This window comes from Camelus bactrianus, chromosome 7 (assembly GCF_048773025.1).
Source record: "Camelus bactrianus isolate YW-2024 breed Bactrian camel chromosome 7, ASM4877302v1, whole genome shotgun sequence".
Classification (NCBI taxonomy): Eukaryota; Metazoa; Chordata; class Mammalia; order Artiodactyla; family Camelidae; genus Camelus; species Camelus bactrianus.
The window spans coordinates 3,845,565-3,867,847 of record NC_133545.1 but is presented as its reverse complement, the minus strand read 5'-3'; the positions used below and the strand labels follow the sequence as shown (position 1 = coordinate 3,867,847).

At 47.3% G+C, this 22,283-nt stretch overlaps 1 protein-coding gene across 6 annotated transcripts in view; it reads left to right on the top strand.

The window, feature by feature from the left end:
* ACTR3B (actin related protein 3B) overlaps positions 1-22,283 on the top strand; it is a 169,984-nt gene that overhangs the window by 111,999 nt on the left and 35,702 nt on the right. For 5 of the 6 annotated variants that reach the window (XR_012507984.1, XR_012507985.1, XR_012507983.1 and 2 more), the window contains exon 12: positions 18-205. The exons of the other annotated variant lie outside the window; for it this stretch is intronic. The gene's annotated coding sequence lies outside the window, so the exon portion shown is untranslated. The remainder of the gene's footprint in view (positions 1-17; positions 206-22,283) is intronic. 6 annotated transcript variants of the gene reach the window in all.

Below are 22,283 nucleotides of genomic sequence, written 5' to 3'. Positions count from 1 at the left end.
CTTGTTTTACAACCCAGGACTGTCTTTCTCACGGACCCGGAGCCGTCTCTTTGAAATGTGCGCACCAGGGGAGACAGCACCCCCGTCTTCGGTTTCCATGGCAAGTGGAGCCCTTACCTCCCTGGGCAGCTTGCTCCAGGTTGTAGAACTGCCTCCTGTCACAAAGCGATGAGGAGTACACTTTCCTTTTGGGTGAAGACAATCGGTAAGCAGATGGTCTATGATGGCTCTTTGGCTCCAACTCTTAAAACCCTTCCTGCCCTTTGTTTCAGCAGAGTTGAGCTCAGACGGAGCTGAGTTCTGTTCTCGCTCCTCTGTTGCAACAGTCTTGCATAAATTCTTCTTTACCTGTTTGATTTTGTCTGGTGCAAGTTTTGTTTTGATGGAGGGGTGGCCACGCCTCCGGGAAGAGTGCAGCTCACTTCATTTTGGGAGTGGAGGGATGGAGAGTGAGTCCTCATGTCCTCGTTATTCCTGTGGCTCATTTTCTAAAATAGGAAGGTCGTTGGCGTTATTGCTGCTGCCCTGAAAGTACCAGCCGACTACAGAATGGAGGCTGTTCATATTAATATTTAATCCCAAGCGGTTAACGGCCCCTGGATGACCCCAGACTGCAGCTGGGCTGCAGACGTGTTTGGATCTTGCAGCTACATCTCCATCTCCTGGGAGAATTGTGCTGGCCGTGAGGGCTTCCCCCAGACGTTCCATCAGCCTAGCATTTTGTGTCATTTTGTGTCATTGGATTGCTCCCTTTGTCCTGGGTAAGGAAGCTTTCAGAGTGAGTCATGGCAGGAATCTGGTTACTGATGCTGGCCAGCCAACCACAGGGCGGAAATTTCACCTAAAAACAAGAAGCAGTGACAATTTTGGCTTTGATCTGGAACTGAAGTAAAAGTTTCAACTCAGCAGAGGCACTTAAATGGCTCTCCAACAAAATCATTACATTTTTTTTCTCAGTTTCAATGGTCTTTTGTAGTGTCATATATACATAGCTGACTTAAAATAAATCTTTCCCCCTCTGTATAGTAGCTTCTTAGCATCTCTTTAAACACATACCCTTTTCACTTTAAAATACATTTTCTGCTGGGGCTTGAAATCAGCCTAGGTTTTTTTTTTTCTTTTCTTTTGTCCTCCTGGTCTAGCTGCATTTCAGGTGCCATCAGACACCCTGCTGAGTGCAGTCCTTTTGTCAGTGGGGAGGCAGAAGTTCCCGACAAGACTGCATTGCATCCAAGAACTCAGCACTTTTTCATTCCCTCATTTGTGTGTGTCCTGTGCACAGTTCTGTGCGTTTTTACCCCATGTGTAAATTCGCATAATCTCCACCAAAGTCAATATTCCATCAGTACAAAGGTGATCGATTGTGGGGGTCCTCTTATGTGCACCCCTTCCACCCCCTGCCCCCCACACTCCCTGTCCCTGTGCCCTGGCAACCGGTAATGCAGTCTTCGTCTTCATACTTTTGTCACCTTGAGAATGTTACGTCAATGGAATCAAACAGATGCGATCTACTGAGACTGGCAGCTTTCACCAAACTCGAGGTCTGTCCAGGCTGCTGTGTGTATCAGGCTGGGTCCTTTTGATTGCTGAGCGGTATTTGATGGTGTGGGTGGTCCAGAGTTTGTCTAACCATTCACCCACTGAAAGACATTTCATTTTTCGCTTTTGTTATGAATGAAACTGCTGTGAACGTTTGTGTATGAGTGTTTTTGGTGTGTGTGTGAGTGGGATAAATGCCCGGGAGTGTGCTTGTTGGGTTGTTTGGCGAGGGGGCGTTCAGTTTCTAAGAGCTATAATCTCCCATACATTACTACTGTCACTACCACCACCACTACCGTGACTGCCACCCCTAGTTCCGACGCCACCATCACTATCAGGCTGCCGCTACCGCTACCACCAGTACCGCTGTCGATATTATCGCCGCCACCACCTCCACCGGTGCTCCTTGTGCCACCATCATCACTCCTGGCTTTTATCATGAGTCGAGCACTGCTAAACATTGCAGTATCAGGTCTGCTCACTGCAGCCCGGTGGTAACTGACCGTTTCCTGATACCCTGGACCCGACTTCCTGTCTTACTCCCTTGACTGGTTTCTTTCACGCCTTGGCTGGCAAGTTCGTTTCTCCGCCCACCCCTCGCCCCGTCCATCGTCCGGGGCTGACAGTACGTCTGCAGCGTGCAGGCTCTGGGTGGGCGCCCAGCGAGCCTCAGTCTGGGGGGCAAGTCCGGCGGGAGGAACAAGGCAGGACACTGACCGCAGACCCGACAAGCCGCAGCGCCGCCCGCGCGAGGGGCTCGGCCCTCCTCCCCGTCGCTGCCTGCCCTGCCCCGGACTCCGGGCTTTGGGGAAACATTCTCTCAGTGACTGAGCTTTCAGTAACCTTCAGGTTTTCTGAATCCTTATCAACGTTCTGTCCTTATCTCCGCCACTGGCTTGTTGATCGAACCATTTCCTAGCTCTGCATCTAGAACATAACGTGTTCTTTCTTTAGTGAAGTGCAGTCAGTCACAATGTGTCAGTTTCTGGTGCACAGCAGTGTCCCAGTCATGCATGTACATACATACATTCGCTTTCATATTCCTTTCCATTAAAGGTTGTTACAAGCTATTGAATATGCGGAACATTATATGTATTAACGAGTCTCATTTCTAATGAGTGACTGCACGCTCCCACCTGGTTGTCATGGACTCTGGACGTTCTATCTGAGGCTTCACTCCTGTCTTCCCTTCTCCCTCACCTGCTCTTGCACTGTATGGGCCCCCGTTCCTGGCCCCTCGGCTCCCCACGTTATCCCCTGAATGGACGCATCTTTAGAATTGTGGTTGTGGATCCCAAGAATAACCAACGCCTGGCCTTGCGCGGTGCTCCAGAACCCTCATCCTGTCCAGTTTTGCATGGCGCCCGACCTGGACATTGGGAGTCCGGAGACCCCTCTCCCCTGCTCTGAGGTGGCCTGGCCGAGAAAGAGAATGCTTTTTTGAAGTATTTAGATGGAAGAAACATCGCTCTCAAGATGCAGTTGTATTTCACAACACAACGACGTTTGGAATGCTTTTCTTGTACGTTTTTGGTTTGTTTTCAGTTAAACAGACTGAAAAATAACTGGGCAAGTGGGGATACTTTTGAGTCTCATTGCAGGCTGGGGGGAGTTTAATTTATCCCTTTGTAATTGAAGATTAGATCCAAAGATTATTTTCAGCCGGAGGCTTTCTTAAGCCGTGTAGAATTCTTGGCAATCAAACATTTTGAGTGCTTTTTTTCCCCCTTTCTTAAATTTCTTTTTGCTATTTCCTGACTGGATTGAGGCACAAACAGATGGACTATTTTCTAATGGTCTGGCTGATGCCTGAAAATAATATGCCTCTTTTTCTGAGTAATAAGAACAAAATCAAAATGTCTTTTATGAGTGGGATAAGTTAACAGTCAGATCCTTCGAATAAATCACCGAAGTCACTGAGAGCTACTGTAGACGGTGCTTAACGTGGACTCTGTGGCTGGACTGTCTGGGTTTGAGTCTGTGCTGCTTATTAGCTGTGTGACCTTGGGCAGATTACTCAGTGTCTCTGTTCTCAGGATTCTTCATCTGTAAGGTGAGGATCATAGTGACTTATCTCCTCAGGTTGTTTGAAGATGAAAAAGAATATTTACAACTCCCTTAGAACAATGTCCTGGAACACTGTGAACAGAATAATAATTTTTATTTTGAGCATGTCATTTCTTTTCTGGGAAATAGTACAATAACGTGGAGAAAGTCTAACTGCTGTGGTAAAAACCCTGACCACTGGAGGCGCGTGGGAGAGCGCGTCACTCACTCAGAAATTTGACACTTACTGACAGTAACTGACCGGCACCGAGACCTTCCCGTGCACGGGGCCTTTCCCTGCCTACGCACACCTGCAACCCGTTCCGCCCTCACACCAGCCCGGGGGGAAGGTACGCAGATTACTCTCATTCAGTAGAGGAGGAGACTGAGGCTCAAAGGATGCAGGTGAATTTCCCAAGGTCACAAACGTAGAGACATCAGAGCTGGGATCCAACCTCGATGTGAATGAAGCCAGAGGATTTGTCAATGGCAACGGCCCCTCCTGCCTCCTTGTCAACCACACATGGTTTCCTGTGGGGTTTAGAGATCAAAATCAAAAGAATTCCCCGCCTGACTTGCTCTCCAAGGTACGCCCTGTTTTCAGTCTGGTTACGTTTAATTAAGGAAACTGCAAAGAAGGGACCATATTTTTTCCCATTGGAATAATAAATGGTACCATTGGAAAGAACATGGTGGCGGGCTTATGAAGCTTTCTTTGTTCATTTATTTTGTAAACATTGACTTGACGCCTGCTGAGCACGACCTGTGGCCTTGGGTCGACAGGTGTAGGCGGAGAAGGATAAAGTTGTCCCTCCTGTGGACCCTCATGGTGGGACTCGCCACGTGTGCAAAAGGTCTGCGATGGAGACCAGGTTCTGGTGACCTTGGGAGGTAAGGGTTTTGGGCATAGCTTCCGGAAGTGCCACCACCTAAGCCAGGTTTCCCCAGAATTGCTTGGCACAGCTAGAGAGCCCATTTCCCATCGGGCCTCTGGGTACAGAATTTCTTTCCCTTTTAATTGTTAGGTTTGGGAATGAATAGCATTTGTTGCCGGTTGGGTGTGTTCTCTTAAAAGGAACCGTTTAAGGTGGCCTGAGGTTGCCGATGGTGAGATTTTCCACCCACGAACACCTTTTCCCCCTCAGGGAAGGTTCAACCAGACCCCTAAGTCCTTAAGCTAAGAGCATAGAGGAAGATTCCCGCGTGCTTTAATTGTGGGGTTTAAAGCATATCTTCAGCTTCTGGAAAGGCTGGAGCCTCTGGCTAGTTCACCCCTCGAGGCAGAGGAAGGGCACCCCCAGGAGAGGCGGACCACATTACCGGCCGGTCTGGCTGCGCTGAGAGCCACTGCCTACTTTGCTCTCGGTGAGGACAGGCCTTGGTGAGTCACACCAACCAGGCTGAATGCCGCTCAGTCTGCAGGCTTCATTTAAAATATTCTGTTTACTGTTTCCTTATCAAGGCTGATCATTTCATTAAGCGTTAGGAAGAATCGCGGAGCATCGGTTTGTGACACGGTCTGAGACCGAGATCCTGGAGGACATTTGTCTAGGAAAAATGCATGTCAATTCAGTGAGCACAGATGTGACAAAGAATCCTCAGGTCAGCGGGAAAGACGTTTTGATTTGACAGCAAGTGTAAGGCGATCTCAAGTCACGAATGTGCCAAGAGGTGCTCCAGGTGAAGGGGCACCAGCCTGAGTCGGATTCGGGGGAAACTTCCTCCATGTGTGGTCCAGTGGAGCCAACAAGTAACTTCTGGAAGGTCAAAGGTGAAGATCCCCGTTTGGAAACATCCCTACGAGGTTTCACTTCCTTGGCCACTTCCCTCCTCTCCTCGTAATTCCATCGAAGTATATTCTCCTTATATTTTTAGCCTCTTTGTTTCATTCATTGCTCTGATAGCAAGAGGGCAGATTTTATTTTCGGGTTGGCTGTATTCTATCCCAGGGGTATAAGGGGTGCCACACCAGGAAGAAGGCCCGCGGTCGTGTGTGTTTTAGAAACTCCAACGTGAGTTTTTGCTGGAGGTGTCACAGACCCTGTGATACACTGATGGGTGTTAGTTTCTAAGAGGAGGATTTTTTATTTTAGTTTTTTTTTGGGGGGAGGAGGTAATTAGTTTTATTTATTTAATTTTTTTTTTAATGGAGGTAGCAGGGATTGAACCCAGGACCTCGTGCGTGCTAAGCACATGCTCTACCACTGAGCTGTGCCCTCCCCACCTTAAGTGGAGGATCTTACACACCATTTTCTGAACCCATGGGAGTTCTCCAAAATCACAGGGCTGTCACGATGCACCCCTCAGGGATGCTGGTGACTTCACAGTCTGATGATCCGTGTTTCTTGGAGGCTCTGCTCCTTTGCCCCTTACTTCTCAGCTTCTTTTGGCTTGTTTTTTATTTTACCCGTATAACACAGACGCATATAATAAAAAGTGGAAGCTCCATTCACCTCACACCCCCAGTTCATCCCCAGAATCCACAGAGTCAGTTCTGCTATAAGGTGATCTGTGTGTTCCTAAAAACTACCCTACTATGCAAAACCATGCAGTAAGAGCCATGGGGCACAGATGAAAAATGGGTTAGGGGAACAACGCTGAAGAATTTCATCAGCGACATTATAAAACAAATACCGGCATCTAACAAAAAACAGTAGCTCAGTTGTACACACGTTAAATGGGTAAGAAATACATAAACACCGCAATAAAGATGGCACTTTACTGTGGAAAAGCTCGGGGTTTGGCTTGCGGATATGAATGTCAGAAAGATTGCCGCTTGTGAATCACGGTGAAGTGATGAAAAGAGGTTTGTCTGAAGTTGAAGGAAAGTTCACCTGATGTGGATGAGTGGGGCTTATCACACACAGTGCCTACAGGAGCTGGGGGAGCCTCGTGGTGTGTGTGTGTGTGTGTGTGTTCCTGTGGGGCTTGTTTAAGCTGGGAGCGGATTTCTGTACTCACTGAATGTTTCTTGTGGACAAAATTGCAAACAAACAAATGCAAAATTCTCATTACACTCAAATTTCCCCGTAATATATTAAACATTTCTAAATTGGAGAACACAGATCCTGGTAGCGTGTGTTATATTCTCGGGGCGCCATGAATTGTATAAAACAATTAAATTTTTTGTTGTGGTTTCAATGCAATTTTTAAAAAATGTGAATCTGTCCTGCATCATCTGAGTCACACTTTACAAACATGTACGGCTGTGCAATTTTGGTACCTAGATTTGTCTGAATTTGAGTTTGTGCTATTATTAAGCCCAAGTGATGTTCTAAATTGACAAGATTTAAGTGTTAGAAATGTATATTGAGGTATAACATACATACAGAAAGGGCACAAACCTTTGGTGGACAAGCTGATGAATTTTCACTCTGTTTTACATGTGGGCAGCACCACTCTGAGGAGGGGATAGTGAACGCTTCCAGCTCCCGGCAGGTGCCCAGCTGCTGCTTCCTAGGTCAGTTCGGCTCCTTCCTGCACATCCGTGAACCAGGGGTAACCAGCTTTCCGAAGTCCATCAACGCTGATCAGCTATACCTGTGGTTGAAGCTCCTATAAGTTGTGTCATTCTGTGTGCAACTTTTGTGTGTTGCCATCTTTGACCCATCATCATGTCAGTGCAGTAAGTCCACAGATGTGGAGTAGTTCATTTTTCATTGCTGTGTACTGTTCCAGTGGATAATTATACCACAGTATTTAAAATCCACTCTACTGTTAGTGGACAGTTGAATTGTTTCCAGTTTTTGGACTTTATAAATTAAGCTGTGATGTATTCTTGGATATATCTTTTGGTAGAAGTATGTGCCAATGTTGGGTGCTGATATATTAACCATTTTATACCTTTTTGGTAAATTGACCTCTTTGTCATTAAATAATGACCTTCTCTGTCCTTGTGACAGTTTTGGACTTAAAGTCTATTTTGTCTGATATAAGTACAGCCACCTCTGCTCTCTTGTGGTTTCCATTTGCATGGAACACCTTTCCCATCCCTTTACTTTCATGTAGAAACTCCCTAATGTTAAAGTGAGTCTCTTACAGGGAGCGTATATTTGGATCTGTTTTTTTTTTTTAATCCATTCAGCTGCTCTATGTCTTTTGATTGGAGAATTAATCCATTTATATTTAAAGTAATTATTTATAGGTAAGGCCTTATTATTACCATTTTGTTAATTGTTTTCTGATTATTTTATAGTTTTTTAAAATTAATTTATTTTTTAACAATTTTTCATTGAGTTGTTGTCAGTTTACTATGTTGTGTCAAATTCCAGTGTAGAGAACAATTTTTCAGTTATACATGAACATATATATATTCATTGTCATATCTTTTTTGCTGTGAGCTACCACAAGATCTTATATATATTTCCCTGTGCTATACAGTATAATCTTGTTTATCTATTCTGCATTTGTCTGTCAGTATCTACAAATTTTGAACTCTCAGTCTGTCCCTTCCCACCCCCACCCTCCTCCCCCTTGGCAACCACAAGTTTGTATTCTATGTCTATGAGTCTGTTTCTGTTTTGTATTTATGTTCTTTTTTTTTAGATTCCACATATGAGCGATCTCATATGGTATTTTTCTTTCTCTTTCTGGCTTACTTCACTTACAATGACATTCTCCAGGGACATCCATGTTGCTGCAAATGGCGTTATGTTGTCGTTTTTTATTATTTTATAATTTTTAAATTTTATTCTTTCTTTTTTGCTGTCTACCATTGTTATTTGGTGATAATTTTTTTTGTAGTGGTAGGCTGTAATTCCTTTCTCTTTAACTTTTGGGTCTGTTAATTTTGTGATTACTGTGAGGCTACAGAAGCATCTTGACATAACAGTTACAGAGTAGGAAGATGAGCTTGTTCTTACAGGTTGAATTTGAGCTACTGTGGGTCAGGCAGATGGAGCTGTCACTGGGAACTTAAGAGAGAGAACTGTGGTACAGTGATGACCTAATGCTGTAATCCTTGCCTTGGGAATAACCTGAATATTTAATCCTTAAAGAAGAACTTAACATTGGAGACATACAGTGTTCTTGACCACAGTAGAGGCAGCCATTGATTATGAAAGTGGATTTCCATCATGAGAACGATTTTTCCTACAGCTGGAGAGACAGGAGGGTCTTCATGACCTTGCGATCTTTCAGAATCGGGATTGGCTTCATAACTGGTTTGCCCTCCAGCTTGTTCTGTGTGGCCCCTTGGCCCCGCCCATTTGAACTACTTTTGCCAGTCTTGGTCTCCAGCTTCCATATTATTCCATTTACTCTGGGCATGGAACAAATTACCCCCAAACTTAAGTGGCTTAAAAAATGCACATATATTTGGCTCATAAATCTGCAGTGGGTGCAGGGACTCAGCGGGGTAGCTGGTGTTCACCCCGTGAGGCACCGGCTGGTGGGGCTTGAAGCCCAGGGCTGGGTTCTTCTGAGGACTCGCTCACTGACTCATTCATGTATCTGTTCATTGATGCTGGATTTTGACTGAGATCTTGAGTGGAACTCTTGGTTGGAACATGCTCCGTGTGGTCCAAGCTTCCTACAAATATTGTGGCTGGGTCCCAAGGGCAGGCAGGGAGAAGAAGAGAGAGAGAATTGTCTTTTCTGATAGCTTGGCAAGCTCACAGCATCCCTTCCCTTGGTTTCTAGTCATTAAGATGGTCAGACAGTCCCTCCCAGTTTCCAGGTAAATAGACTCGTCCACTTGATGGGGAGTGGCAAGGTTGTGGACGAGCCTGTGGGACTGGAAGCATCAAGATGGGCACTTTTAGAGGATGCTTTCTGCCACACACATAACTGTGGGTCCCATCCTCCTGGAACCTGCTCCCAGCCCTTCGTCTTACCTCTCCGGCACATGCTGCCCTCTCTCCATCATGCACTGCTGACTGTGGCTCAGACTCACAGAATGGATGGGGCATACGTGGTCCTTTTTCACATTCTCGTGTCTAAACAAAGTGATCAAAGTGACAGCATCAATTCGACAGCCACTGGTGGGGAATGCCAGAGCCAAGAAAAATGCCTGCGGAGTCCGGGCCTTCCAGATTTTCTTCTCTTGTCAGCAGAAACAGTTAGATTTAGGGACCTGTAGTTAGCAGTGAGATTTAAGATGTTTGGTCACACAAATCAAAAACCACAGGTCTTCTTGGGTTAACTAGGACAAATTTATGATGGAGAATTATGGTTTTTTTTTTTTTTTTTTTTAAAGACACTGTGAGATGAGCTAAGATTCCTCTGCCGGCAGGGCAATTTTTCCTTTTGAAATTTTAAATTTCTCATCAAGGTGAAAGTCACTGTTGGTGACCTTGTTTACGACTGAGGAAGCAATATATTTACAAAGGGAAGTTCTTCCCAGGAAGTTAGGCTGTCCCTGACTCTTGCTGCAAAGCTGCTTTGATTTATCCACAAGCCAAACTTCCCCGACAGTAGGGATGATTAAACTGGTCAGCAGCTGAAATACGATGCAGGGTAATCTTGACTGGGCGAAGCCACATGGCTGGGACAGATATTCTCCACCAGCACCTGGTGACCCTGGGCCAGGTGTTCTGAGGAAATTTATAGGGAGATTGGAAAAGCAAAGATGATGGATGGGAATGGAGAAAACAAATCCCCTTCGGAGACCACTGAAAGCCAGGGAGTTTGAATGAAACTCAGATAAAAATGAATACCTCACCATCATTTTTCTAGGTGATTATGCAACACGTGGTATAAAGCAAGTAGTATATTTGCATAAAAAAGTGACCAAGCACAAGCCACGGAAACTCAAAAGTAATGGTTGTGGTTGTAGAAGTATGGGTGGGTCTGTTAATTCATTCACTTGGCAAACTTTGTTGAGCAACATTTATTTATTTGTTTGTTTGTTTGTTTAGAGGGAGAGGTAATTAAGTTTATTTATTTATTTATTCCTTTATTTAATGGAGGTGCTGGGGATTGAACCCAGGACCTTGTGCATGCTAAGCATGTGCTCTACCACTGAGCGATACCCTCCCACCTTAAGGCATCTTTCAACTCAAAGTCTGACTCTTGTGAGTCATTTTTTTGACGCAGAGTCACTAAGATCTACATCTGCGAGCACAATAACGTCCTCTGTGCTGCGAGGTGTTGTGAAGGCACGTTCCAGGAAAGAAGGCGCCACTGTGTTCTGGGGCTTTTCTCCGAGGCACTCAGGCCCTCTGTGCATGTTTTGTTTCTGAGGATCCTTCCTTTGGTGATAATATTTGCTTTGCTGATGTCACATCTGTCCCTGGATGTTCCCTTTGCATGACTATCTGTGTACCCAGTAACATTCCATCTTCATGCACAATCACGCCATCATTTTTTTAATGCAGCATTTTTTTATTAGTAGAATTAAGATTTTTTTCCAAATTTTTTTATTGTAGTAAAACACACACAAAGAAGTTTACTGTCTTAAACATTTTTAAGTGTATAGCTCTGTGGTATTAAGCACATTAATCTTGTTGTGTAATTATCACCACCGTCTCCGTAACTCTTATCTTGTGAAACGGAAACTGTATCCATTAAACAGTAACTATTCGATCCCCACTCCCCCTGTCCCTAGAATCTTCTTTATGATCAGTTTAAGGTTTACAGGAAAATTGAGCAGAAAGGCCAAAGGGGCCCTATGAACACCCTCTCTCACGTGTCATCCTTTTGAAGACACTGTAGTTAGTGATATAACTCAACAGGTGCAGGTGGATGACGCATGCTACTCTGTGGAGGTGAGGACCGGTGGGCGGCCAAGACGGGCTCTGCACACGCACCTGTGACCATCGCTTGGTGGACAGTGACTGAGGACCACACGTACAGTAGGAGACTGTAGAACAGTGACTGCAGGGCCATAAGGCGTCTTGATTTCAGAGACGTTGAGACGTGAAAAAAGCGTGCTTGCTGGGCTCACTCGGGGGTCCTGCCTTTGCTGACGACTGTACAAGTTTAAATCCAAGCAGAGCATCTTCGTGGGCTGCCCACTGCAGCTACTCTCATTTACCATAGTATGAATACATGACAGCCTAGAGGGCAAAGGACTTTGCTCAAGGCCAGACACCTTCAAGGACATTGACCGCTGGCCCAGAGTCAGTAGGACATTCTGATTTTTCCTTTCTTCCTGTGGAGATGGGGTGCATCGCCGCCTGCCATTCATAATAGTTGTTGAGAAACAGAAGCTTGCACATTCACATCTCATCCAGGAAACAGTTCCTCTTGCTCTCCGCGTTGGTTCCTGGGGGTTGGTGAAAACCAGTGGGGAAGCATTTACGAAAGGAAAAGTTCGGTGGAACAGAGAAGGGCCTTTGTTCAGTTTAGCTTTTTCAAATGGTAATGCACTTTTCAGATGGCTGAAGACAGTTCTGCTTCCTTCCTTCAGTCTCTCCTACGTGTTCATTTATTCTCAAATGTTGTCCTCAGTAGAAATGGATCCCAGTTTTTTTTTTTAAAGGCTTTTAAAATGCTTTCATTTAAAAACCTCATTTGCGAGGACTAGCGATTTAATTAGCCTGAGGCCATCTGTGGGATCACTGATGTCTCCGTGCTCTCGTCCAGAAGCGGAGCCGTGGGGATTCTGGTGGATGGAGAGTTTATTAGCTCCGCTCCTGTGAGCAGCTCGGCTGAGGTCTCCTGGTCACGTCTACCCTGATCTTCTGTCCTTGTTTAACTACTGTGGATCTTGATTTGCTGGACTCCTACAGAAGGCACACAAATTATTGGCAAGCACTGAAATAGACGAAGCTGAGAAGAGACGGTGTCACAGGCTGCAGCTGCTGCTCCTCCAGCTCACGGGCACGCTGACCTTGGCGGCTGCGTCCTGACCTAGCTGCAGCTGAGAACTTGCATTCTCTCAAGCTCCCAGCTGCGAAGTGTGCTCGCTTCTTAGGGCGGCCGCAGCAAAGTGCCACAAAATGGGCGGCTTGAAACAACGGACATTTATTCTCTCCCAGTTCTGGAGGCCAGAAGTCTGAGTTCCAGGGGCTGGCAGGGCCATGCTCTGTCGCAAGGAAGGACCCTGTCTGGCTTCTTCTAGCTTCTGGTTACGGCCACTAGTCCTTGGCTTGCAGCTGCATCACTCCAATCTCTGCCTCCTTTGCCACGTGGCCCTTTCCCCTGTTGTGTGTGTCTCTGTCTCCAAACCTCACTTTCCTTGTGAGGTCACCTCTCATTGGATTTGGCGCCCACCCTAATTCGGTCTGTCCTTAACTTGGTTACATGTGCAAAGCCCCTGGGCCGTGCAAGGCAACACAGTCACAGATTTTGGGGATTAGGACGTGGGGATCCTTGTGTGGGGGTGGTGTCGTCTTGCTGACTGCCCTATCTAAGACCAAAGGAGAAAGTACACGAGAGCAGCAACACAGTGGCCAGCACGGTGCCTCGCGCATGGTGGACACGGGACATGTTGTTTTGAACTGAGTTGGAGTTTATATCCATCTGTTGCTCTCAAGTTCCCCTCAGTAGGAGAAAAGTTTGGCAGGAACATATGACCTTCCCTCTTGGGAAAGAGATGAGTGTGGGGCCGTTTGGATCTGGTCCATGGGTTGTGAGGTAGGGCTGAAATTCCTAACGAACAGTGATGGAGAGCTTTGGGGAGAAAACCCAAGAATAGCTACAAGGCAGAGGGACAGCAGCTGATAGTGATGTTAACCGTAAGAATAGTCCATTATGTAAACAGTCCTTCTGGGCAAGTTCTGTGTTAACTGCTGAACATTGTGATATTTAACTCTCACGCGCCTTTATGAGGTCGGAATGTTAATATCCTTGTTATTCAGATGAGGAAACTGCGGCAGACAGTAATAAAATTGTTACGGAAACGGCAGGCCAGCCAAGAAACAAGCACCACTCGGAGGGTTGGAGTACTCAGATGTATTACGCCGCAGGCTCAGAAGCTCTGAGCACCTCCAAGACGTGCGCATGAGGTTTTACAGGGTTAAGTACAAACTTGGGGTACTCGGCCAATAGGCATGGAACAGCTTTAGAAGCATCATTATCACAAAGGTGGGGGCAGGGAGGCAGCAAACCAACATTCCAAAGCCACATATATCTCTTTGAAAATCCAGCTGGCTAGCAAAAGAAACATAAACAGGGAATCCGCAAACCAACACTAATTAACTCAGATTTACGAGTTAGTCCAGCAGAACTCAGATCAGTATTCCAGTACTTAGTTTGTGAGTCATCTTGTCAGCCCGGCCCGGCTTTTCCTTCACAAAATAACTTGCCAAAGATCAAGAGCTTGCGAGTGGGAGGATTCAAATGGAGGTCAGGTCAACCCCGAGTCCATACATCGCCCTGCTTTCACATGCCTCAGTCATGTTTCTGGTGTCCTGAGTCTCTGGATGTAGTACCTGCGGCTTTTCCAACAGCCCGGGCTCCCAGAAAAGCAAGCCTGAGGGGGCCGAGCCCAAGACGCTGGTCCCGTCTGCACTGCACCAAAGTGTAAACGGCTGAGCTGCCCACACTCAGCTGGTTGAGAACAAGCTGATTTGCATCGTAACAATCAGTTCTTTGATTACTATTATTGTGATTTTTTTGTTGTTATTTTCCATTGGCAAAACCTCTCTTCCCGTGGCTTGCAGCTCTGATAAATCGATGGCTTCTAAGTGAAGCCCGGTCCAGGCTGGCTGCCCCTGGTGTTCTGGCAAGAGCACCCAGCTGGGGTGAGCCCTGGATTAGCATTTTAATTGCTGGCTGATTGCTTTCCTGTTGCAAGACTCAGCCCACAAAGGTACAGTGACCAAGCTTCAATCAGTTCCTCACCTTGATTTACTGGGCCTTTAAAGGACGTCTCCCCTGGCACTTGGAGAGTAATACCCTTAATGCACGGAAGGCAATACAGGACGTTAAAGACAAAGAACTGCCTTTACCAAAATGTGGGCGTCCAAGGTCCCAAGGAAAATTCCTGCTTGAATGGCAGTAAATTTTCTTGGGTGGGTTCTCATGGAGGCAAAGCAAAGCAAGCCAGAAACCAGGCTCCTCTAAGTTCCAGGCTGGGTATTAGCTCCTTAAGGCCAACGTGGAGGCACCAGCACTGAGATTCCCTACCCGGCCTGCTGTGCTGTGTTGGGGAGCTAGCTCATCAAAATGACATTTGTTAAGCTCAGCAAATTAATACCCCCGGGTTTCTAGCTACTTGGGCTGTTAGATCTAAGGCTCGGGGAAGTTTGGCACCTTTTGGAAACATCTGGATATCTTGTTAAAACACAGGTTCCTGGGCCCAGTCCATGCAGATCTGACTCAGGAGGGCTGGAGTGTGCCCCAGGAGGGTCCTCATGTTCCCTTCGGTTTGACTTCACTTGAGACCGATGTCTTCCTGGCGCTTGGCCCCTGACCCCCCTTGCCTTAGAGCATTTACTTTAGAAAACTTATAATTGTGAGTTCTTTCTCTGCCCCTTGAGATGTCAATCTTCTTCCAGGCTCTTACCCGTTTTATAGCCCAGGAATGTCCTTCTTGAGGACCCAGGAGCCATCCTTTTGAAACGTCATCGTCAAGTGCCCTGTTTCCCAGTCTCCCTGGGAGGGCAGACACCTGACCATACAAAGTGCGAATGAGCCTCATGCCATGGACCACTCTCCCCGTAACTTCCTCCAGTGCTTTCCCACTAGTTCACCCCGGGGCTTAAAACTCTCCTACCGTTTGTTTCAGTGGAGTTGGTTACATGTCCCTCCCCTGCTGCAATAGTCTTGACTAAAGTCTTCCTTGCTCATTTAGCTCTGTCCAGCACAGGTTTTCTTTGACAGTTCAGCCTGAATGCCTGCATGTCTGATGAGCTCTCAGGTGGTGGTGGTGATGGCAGTCTACGGGCAACACTGTAAATAGCAGGAGTCCAGAGACAGCTCAGAATGGGGGGGGGGGGGGGGGCGGCACCGCGTAGTGTCCCGGGTGGAAGGTCTCAGCGCACATGTCCTGCCGGCTGCTCTTCGGGCTTGGGTAGAGCTGCTTCAGCCACTCCAGTCAGAGAGGGGCTGCACCTCTGGGAGGGAGGGGGAGGCTGCACTGCCTGTGCCATGACTTCACCGTCAGTACCACTTAGAGATAGTATGGACCACCCTGTAGGTCACTTGGCAACTTGCTAAGGAGACCACTGGCTAGATGCCCTCTGCACATCTCACCTCTTGGGTCCTGGATTCGTCACTCCTGCTGGAACTGCAGCTCTGACCCTGGCCATTAAATGTCTTACGTATTTAAGACTATGAGGAGACCAGTATTCCTGGACCTCCTTCTCAAGTCTCAGTGCTTCCTGGCACCACTCAGCATCCCTGGTCTGGATGGGAAACAGGCACTTGCTAGTAACGACTTGGTCTTAATGTCAACTTTTATTGCCACCCTCAAAATATTTATTAATCTTTAAAGCCTCTGTCTGCAGGGCTAGTCCAGGCCCTGGTGTTCATGCTAAACTGAAAGGGGAAGGGAAGAGAAGGGTCTGTACCTTCTGGGTTAAACAAGGTTTAGATAAATTAATAAAAAGAAATTGTGCTTAAAATGAGGTAATTTTTTTTTTCTGGTTCTCTACTTATCTTTGAGTAGAGAACACAATTGTCTACTTAACCACTGAGAGGTTAAGGGGCATGAGCAAGAATAGAGGTAGTGATTTGGAATAGGTCAATCCAAATTTAGGGTTTTCTTCAAATTACAATAATAACTTAATAATATACTGTTGGTGTTTGTTGATGTTAGATAATCAGTACAGCACCGCATTCAAGCCTGTGCGTTGATGGTTGTGGTCAGTGGGCCCCTGTGCTCAGGGCAGGTGTAATGCGTGACTAAGCTATTTCTAGATCGTTTTCTGCAAAACAGTCAGATGTCTGGATGTATGCATATGTGACTGGCTGACGATAACCGATTAACAATGGATTAAGACTCAGGTGCTTTACCACCCCCTGTCCTGAGAGGTTAAGTTGTAGAAAATTGATGATGTGTTCTGATTTTTCCCTGACTAGTAGCGAAGATCACCTCAAAGGGTATAGTTTTATGGACTCACAGGACATTAACCAGTTTAAAACAATGTATGACTCAGCAATTTTATTTCAGCATTTCCTTTCCCCACTGATGGGCTAAATCTCATTTTTTTCATACCCTTATTCAACCAGCTCTTTGATTCTGCAGTTTCTTCCTCATTAATGAGTTAAAACTGTGACGCAGGCTCACGATCTGTTCCCGTGAATTGGGCTTTTACCAGGAACTTAGGGAAGGCAGCTGGGTTGGAACGGGTGTGGGACCGGGGTCGGTGGAAGCTGTGCTTTCTCAGCAAGCCGGCGGGCTGCGTGAGCCGGGGGGCTGCGTGAGCCGGGGGGCTGCGTTAGCCGACGGGCTGCGCTTGCAGGCGGTTTGGGAGTGGTCTGGGGAGGGAGTGCTGGTGGGGATGCGGGAGGCCGATGCCCCAGCCCCTGTGCACCCACTGCCGGACCTGGGGCTCTGCTTTTTGCTGCCTCTCCCACCCTCTTCCCGTCCTCCCTTCCTGCTCCTCCCACCCCGCCCCCACTCGCCCCTCCTCCATCTTTTGTTCTGTTTTCTCTTTCACCTTCTCTTCTGTTCTTTGTCCCACACCCTCTCCTCTTTTCCTTGGCTCCCCGGCTCCCAGTCTGGTTCCTCCTTACTATGCCACAGCAGGGGTGGTATGTTTCTAATCCCAGAAGGTCAGGGGCGTGCATAAGTAGTAACATTTGATTTTTACTACAAGCATAGCCAGGAATCATGCCCAGTTTAAAACACGTTCATTGAGGCCACATGTATTGGTCCCTGGCAGAAAGGGTGATACATCTCTGTGTCCTTACCTGTCCCTGCAGATCAGGGCAAAATACAAGTAGGGCAGTGAGGAATAAATTATAGGATGAATGAAAATATACACAGGACCTCTGCGGTTGTGTCTGAATCAAACGCTAGCTTCTAATCAATGTAATGTATTTTTTTATTATTAAATAGCCCATTATAATATAATAGAGCAATAAATACTGATTAAAGTGTTCCCAGTGAGTAATTCCTTTCGGAATAATGACTATTTGATTATGGAATGATTTGGCTTTTAATTTACACCAGCACTTAATGTGTTCCCCTTAACTTAATCTTCTCCAAGGCTGAGTGCAGCCCAGTCAGACAATGATGAATGTGCACCATTGGGGAACTTCATTAAGAAACAGCTCCTGCATGGGGGCCGCTCTGCGCGCCGTGGTCCACAGGCTTCCAGATCAATCCAGAGGGAGCCTCGCTGCTGAAGTCTGGTGGGGCCCTGGGGTTGGAGTACGACGTGCTTCCGTGCACCTGGAACTTTCTGAGTCCCTGGACTCTGGGTCACTTGATACCTGGACAGTCAATCACTCACAGGAACTTCTTTAGGAGCCTACTGTATGCCAGGCATGTACGGAGCACAGTTTAAGGGCAGTATTGAAAGACAGCAAACCAACCAACCACAAAACCAGGTCCTAAAGGTGAGTGGGATCTTGGGAGAGGGCAGCCGCTCCTGCTGGCATGGGAAATGCTTCTTCTACAAGCCAGTCTTCTCTCTTTCCCTCCCACCCAGATGCTCCCAGTTACCCCTTCTAGCTCCAAGGGCAGAGCAGGGGCAGGACTTCCAGTACCCGGGCTTCTAAGCATTGGACCAAGGCAGTCACCCCATTCTCCAGGACAGGAGAAAACGAGAATTGTCGAGCTAGAATTACTGTTTTCCTAAGTGACCTGTAGATTAACTCTACAATGTTTAATGTAGTCATTAAATATACTCATCCCCAAACTCAACGTGTTGAAAGCTGAATTCAACATCTTCTCCTAAAACAGTATCTTTGTCTCCTCCTGTCCACTTATAGTCAAGTCTGCACCCAGGGGTGTGCTGGTAAATGTTTAACAATGGGCTCTTGAAAAAAAAGGGTTCTGATTTCCTTGGTGTAAATACTTCCACTGTGTCCGATTCCCAGCTTCCCAGCGGTGTCCTGGCGTGGGGATGAGAGAGATGCTCCCAGGGGCTCTCAGAGCTGGCAGACCTTCGGCCCCCTGCGGGCTGCGCCACTCTCCACGCCATTCAAGTGGAAACCCAATCTGCAGACTTGACCCTCCTCGTTTCCCTTTTCCTCTGATGTCCAGCATCAGCAGAAGAGGCTGGCCTTCCCCTCTGTCCCAAGACCTTTGACAGCGCCGACACACTCACGCAAGCACGTCGCCAGGAGGGAGAGGTAGCTTTGGTGCTGGTTTGGATCAGGGATTCACTGTGGGGCTGTTTGGGAATTTGTGGGCGCATTCCTGGTTGTTGCAATGAAGGCGTCACTGGCAGAGGAGGATGCGGTCTGGGGGTGCCCTCGGCTGCTCTGGAAAGGACTGTCCAAGAAAGAACTGTCATGTTCAGCACAGCTTTCAAACTCCATTCAAAAAAGGTGGAAAAATTGTTTTAATTTTAATAATTTCTGAGCCTAGAACCTAGTTTCTTTTTACTTATAGACTTAGATTATTTATTGCCATTATTTTTTGGCTTAACGTAGACTGGCTGTACTGGTGTTCATTCTGGTGTCCTCTCCCTTTGCTTCCTCTGCACTTGTCAGAGTGGCTTCTGATCTTCTTTTTCTCCAATCCAACCTTATTCATTATACATATGTCCAGGACCATATAATTTATTATTATGTTTGAGGATATTTGTGCCCAAGATAAAACACATACCATTGTCTTAGAAATTTTCTTTTTCTATCTCCTCTCCTAAAGTAAGGCAGGATATTTATTTTTTTTGGAATTGTGTATATACCTTATAATACCTTTAAATTTCTCTAAGAGGACGGAAGGTAGGACCTTGGGAATGCCACACGCTGTGCGTGAATCAGTAGTCAGTCACCACCCGGCTCTTCTACCAGTGTCACTGTTCTGAGGCCAGTCTGGGTCTAGAAACATAAAAAACCATGTGCATTTGTTCAAAACATCTATTTCTAAACCTGATAAATTGACTTTGCTAAGGGGTGGAAAGAACATTTTTGTACAGACATACTTACACGTCACAGCCGACTTTTCCTGCTCCATTTGGCATTTTTTCAGGCCGGTCCACCCTCATCTGCGTGATATAAACTAAAGAAGCACGGATGGCAGGGATACTAAAAACATTTACCCATCATCAGGGCTCTGCCACAGCCAGAGGGGAAGTCCCCTGCTGGCCAGGGGCTCGCCTCTCACTTGCTTGGCGGTGGCGAGGTTTGCAGGTCATGGGCAAGGTCACACGGTGGTGGGGTGGGAAGGTCATCTGGGACTTTGGAGCTGTGTTTATTATCTGACGTCTTAGTCTGTGCATGCTGCTATAATAGGTACCACCGTCTGTGGGCTCCCCTAGCAAACGCTTTCACAGTTGGGGTCTGAAAGTCCAAGATCATGGTGCTTGCGGGCAGACTGCACTCCTTCTGGTTGGCAGACAGCTGTCTTCTTGGAGAGAGGGCTCTGGTCTCTCCATCCTCTTATAAGGGCACGAATCCCATTCCTGAGGCTCCACCCTCCTGACCTAATCAACCCGAGCCCCCGCCTGTAAACCCCATCACACTGGGGACTGGGCCTCGTCACAGGGACTTTGGGAGGGCACAAACATCCAGTCCATAGCATCTGTATGGAAGCTTCTCAGTAGTTTTTCAACAGGTATGACTGACTGTACAGATAGGTGCTTATGTCCTGGCTCTAACACCAGATGCAGGATGGAGGTCTCGGGAGAAGCTAGGGGGGAGGCATGGCTGTCATCGTGGGGTCCAGGTGCTCACCGCTCACAGGGCCTTGTCCACCGGGCGCCGCCTGTGCCCAGGTGCCCCCGGCCGGTCCATGCCGTCTGCCTCGGCTCTTGTTCCCAGGGTCCCGCCGTTCCTTCCGGGGACGTAGCTCGCTGTCAGGTGCTGATTTACAGTTTTATTAAAATGTGATTAAGAGGTGCACAGTGATGATGAATCACTCCCGACACGCGCCACCGGAACCCACACAGCAGCTGCCAACCGGATGGAAAAGGCATACGGAGGAGCGAGGGCCTCGTGGGGGGGCGGCTCTGCTGTCCCTCGAGGACGCCTGGAGGGCAGTGCGAGCTCTGCCGCCGCCCCGTCCCGGCGCAGCCCTCCGTCCTGCCCTGCCCTCCAGGCTACGACCTTCGAGCTTGTGTGTGTCCAATGACGTCATCTACTTGAGGGTCCTGGGGCGTCATGCTTATCATTCGTGATGCTTTTCTTTTTATAAAAAACGCAATTAAAAAAACCAGAACAAGATAGCAAATGGCAGGCAGGCATTTTAAAAGGGAGTGTTTTCTTAGATGAATATCTGCAGATATTTATTTCCTGGGTTCAGTTTGGCGCGGTTCTTGCTACGCGTGAACATTCACTTCACCAGCCGACCCCGAGCTCTACTGCGTGTTCTGTGCTGTGATCCGAGCGCCCCTGCTGCGGTAATTAGAACCAGGGCGAGAGGCAGACAAGAAGCTCCTACTGTACAGCACAGGGAGCGACATTCAATGGCTTGTGATAACCTGTGATGAAAAAGAAAATGAAAAAGAATATATATGTGGGTGTATATATATGTGTGTGTGTGTGTGTGTGTGTGTGTGTGTGTGTGTGTATAAATAGTATAACTGAATCACCATGCTATAATTAACTATACTTAATTAAAAAAAAAACTGGGACAGGAGCTGTGGAGATGGGGATGTGGGAGGAATGCGCCAAGCTTACCTGAGGAATGAGGAGGGAGTACACGGTCCACCGAGCAGGGATGGCGTGGCCGGCCTCCTGTCTGTCGTCAGGCGTCAGCCTCCTGAGCTGGGTGCATCCTTGCCTGTGCTCGCCCTCCACTTGAAGCCGGTGCTCCTGTGAACAACTTTAAAATGGTTTTGCCCCTTGTTAATCCATCCTCCCCGCACATCCCAACCTTCTTCTAGATTTTTTTATTGTGGTGAAATATACCCACCACACAAGTTTGAATATTCAATCAAGTAACATTTAGTACATTCGCACTGTTGTGCAGCCATGACCATCACCCGTCCCCAGGACTTTTCCGCCTTCCCGAATGGAAACGCTGTCCCTATTAAACACTGACTCCCCGTCTCCCTCTCCCCCAGCCCCTGGTAACCTCTGTTCTACTTTCCTGTGACAGACATGCCTATTCTGGGACCTCGTCTGAGTGGGATCACACTGCATTTGTCCTTTTGTGTCTGGCTGACGTCACTGAGCATATTGTCCTCAAAATGCATCCGTGTTGCAGCACGTGTCGGAATTTCCCTCTTTTTAAAGGCTGAACAACGTTCATTGCGTAGAAAGAACACACCCTGTTTATCCACTCATGTCTCAGTAGGCACTTGGGTTGCTTCCGCCTTTCGCCTGCTGTGAGTGGTACTGCTGTGAACGCTGCTGTAGTGCCTCCACTTCTGATCCCTGAAAGATGCACCTGCCATCTCCACACCTTTTCAAATGCACTGTTTGTCTCTGGATCCAACATCCTCTTCACTTCCTTAAATACGCCCCTGCAGACCAGGTGGCCCCACTGTATCAGCCCCAGTTCTGGCCTCCCCTTCATCTTGCTCTTGTTCCTACTCTACGCTTGGTTTGGACCGATCTCCATCCTGCCTCCACCCTTTCTCAAGCCCCTCTCTCTATTCCAGCATCCACCTGCTTTCTGAAACCCAGGCTTTGTTCCCCGTCTCCAGAGCTGCTCTTAACCCTTCGGTCTGTCAATAAACTCCACTTGGCTGCATCATCTCCTGGCAGGGTTTCTTCGGCTGCGACTCTGCCCACATCTCAGCTCTTCC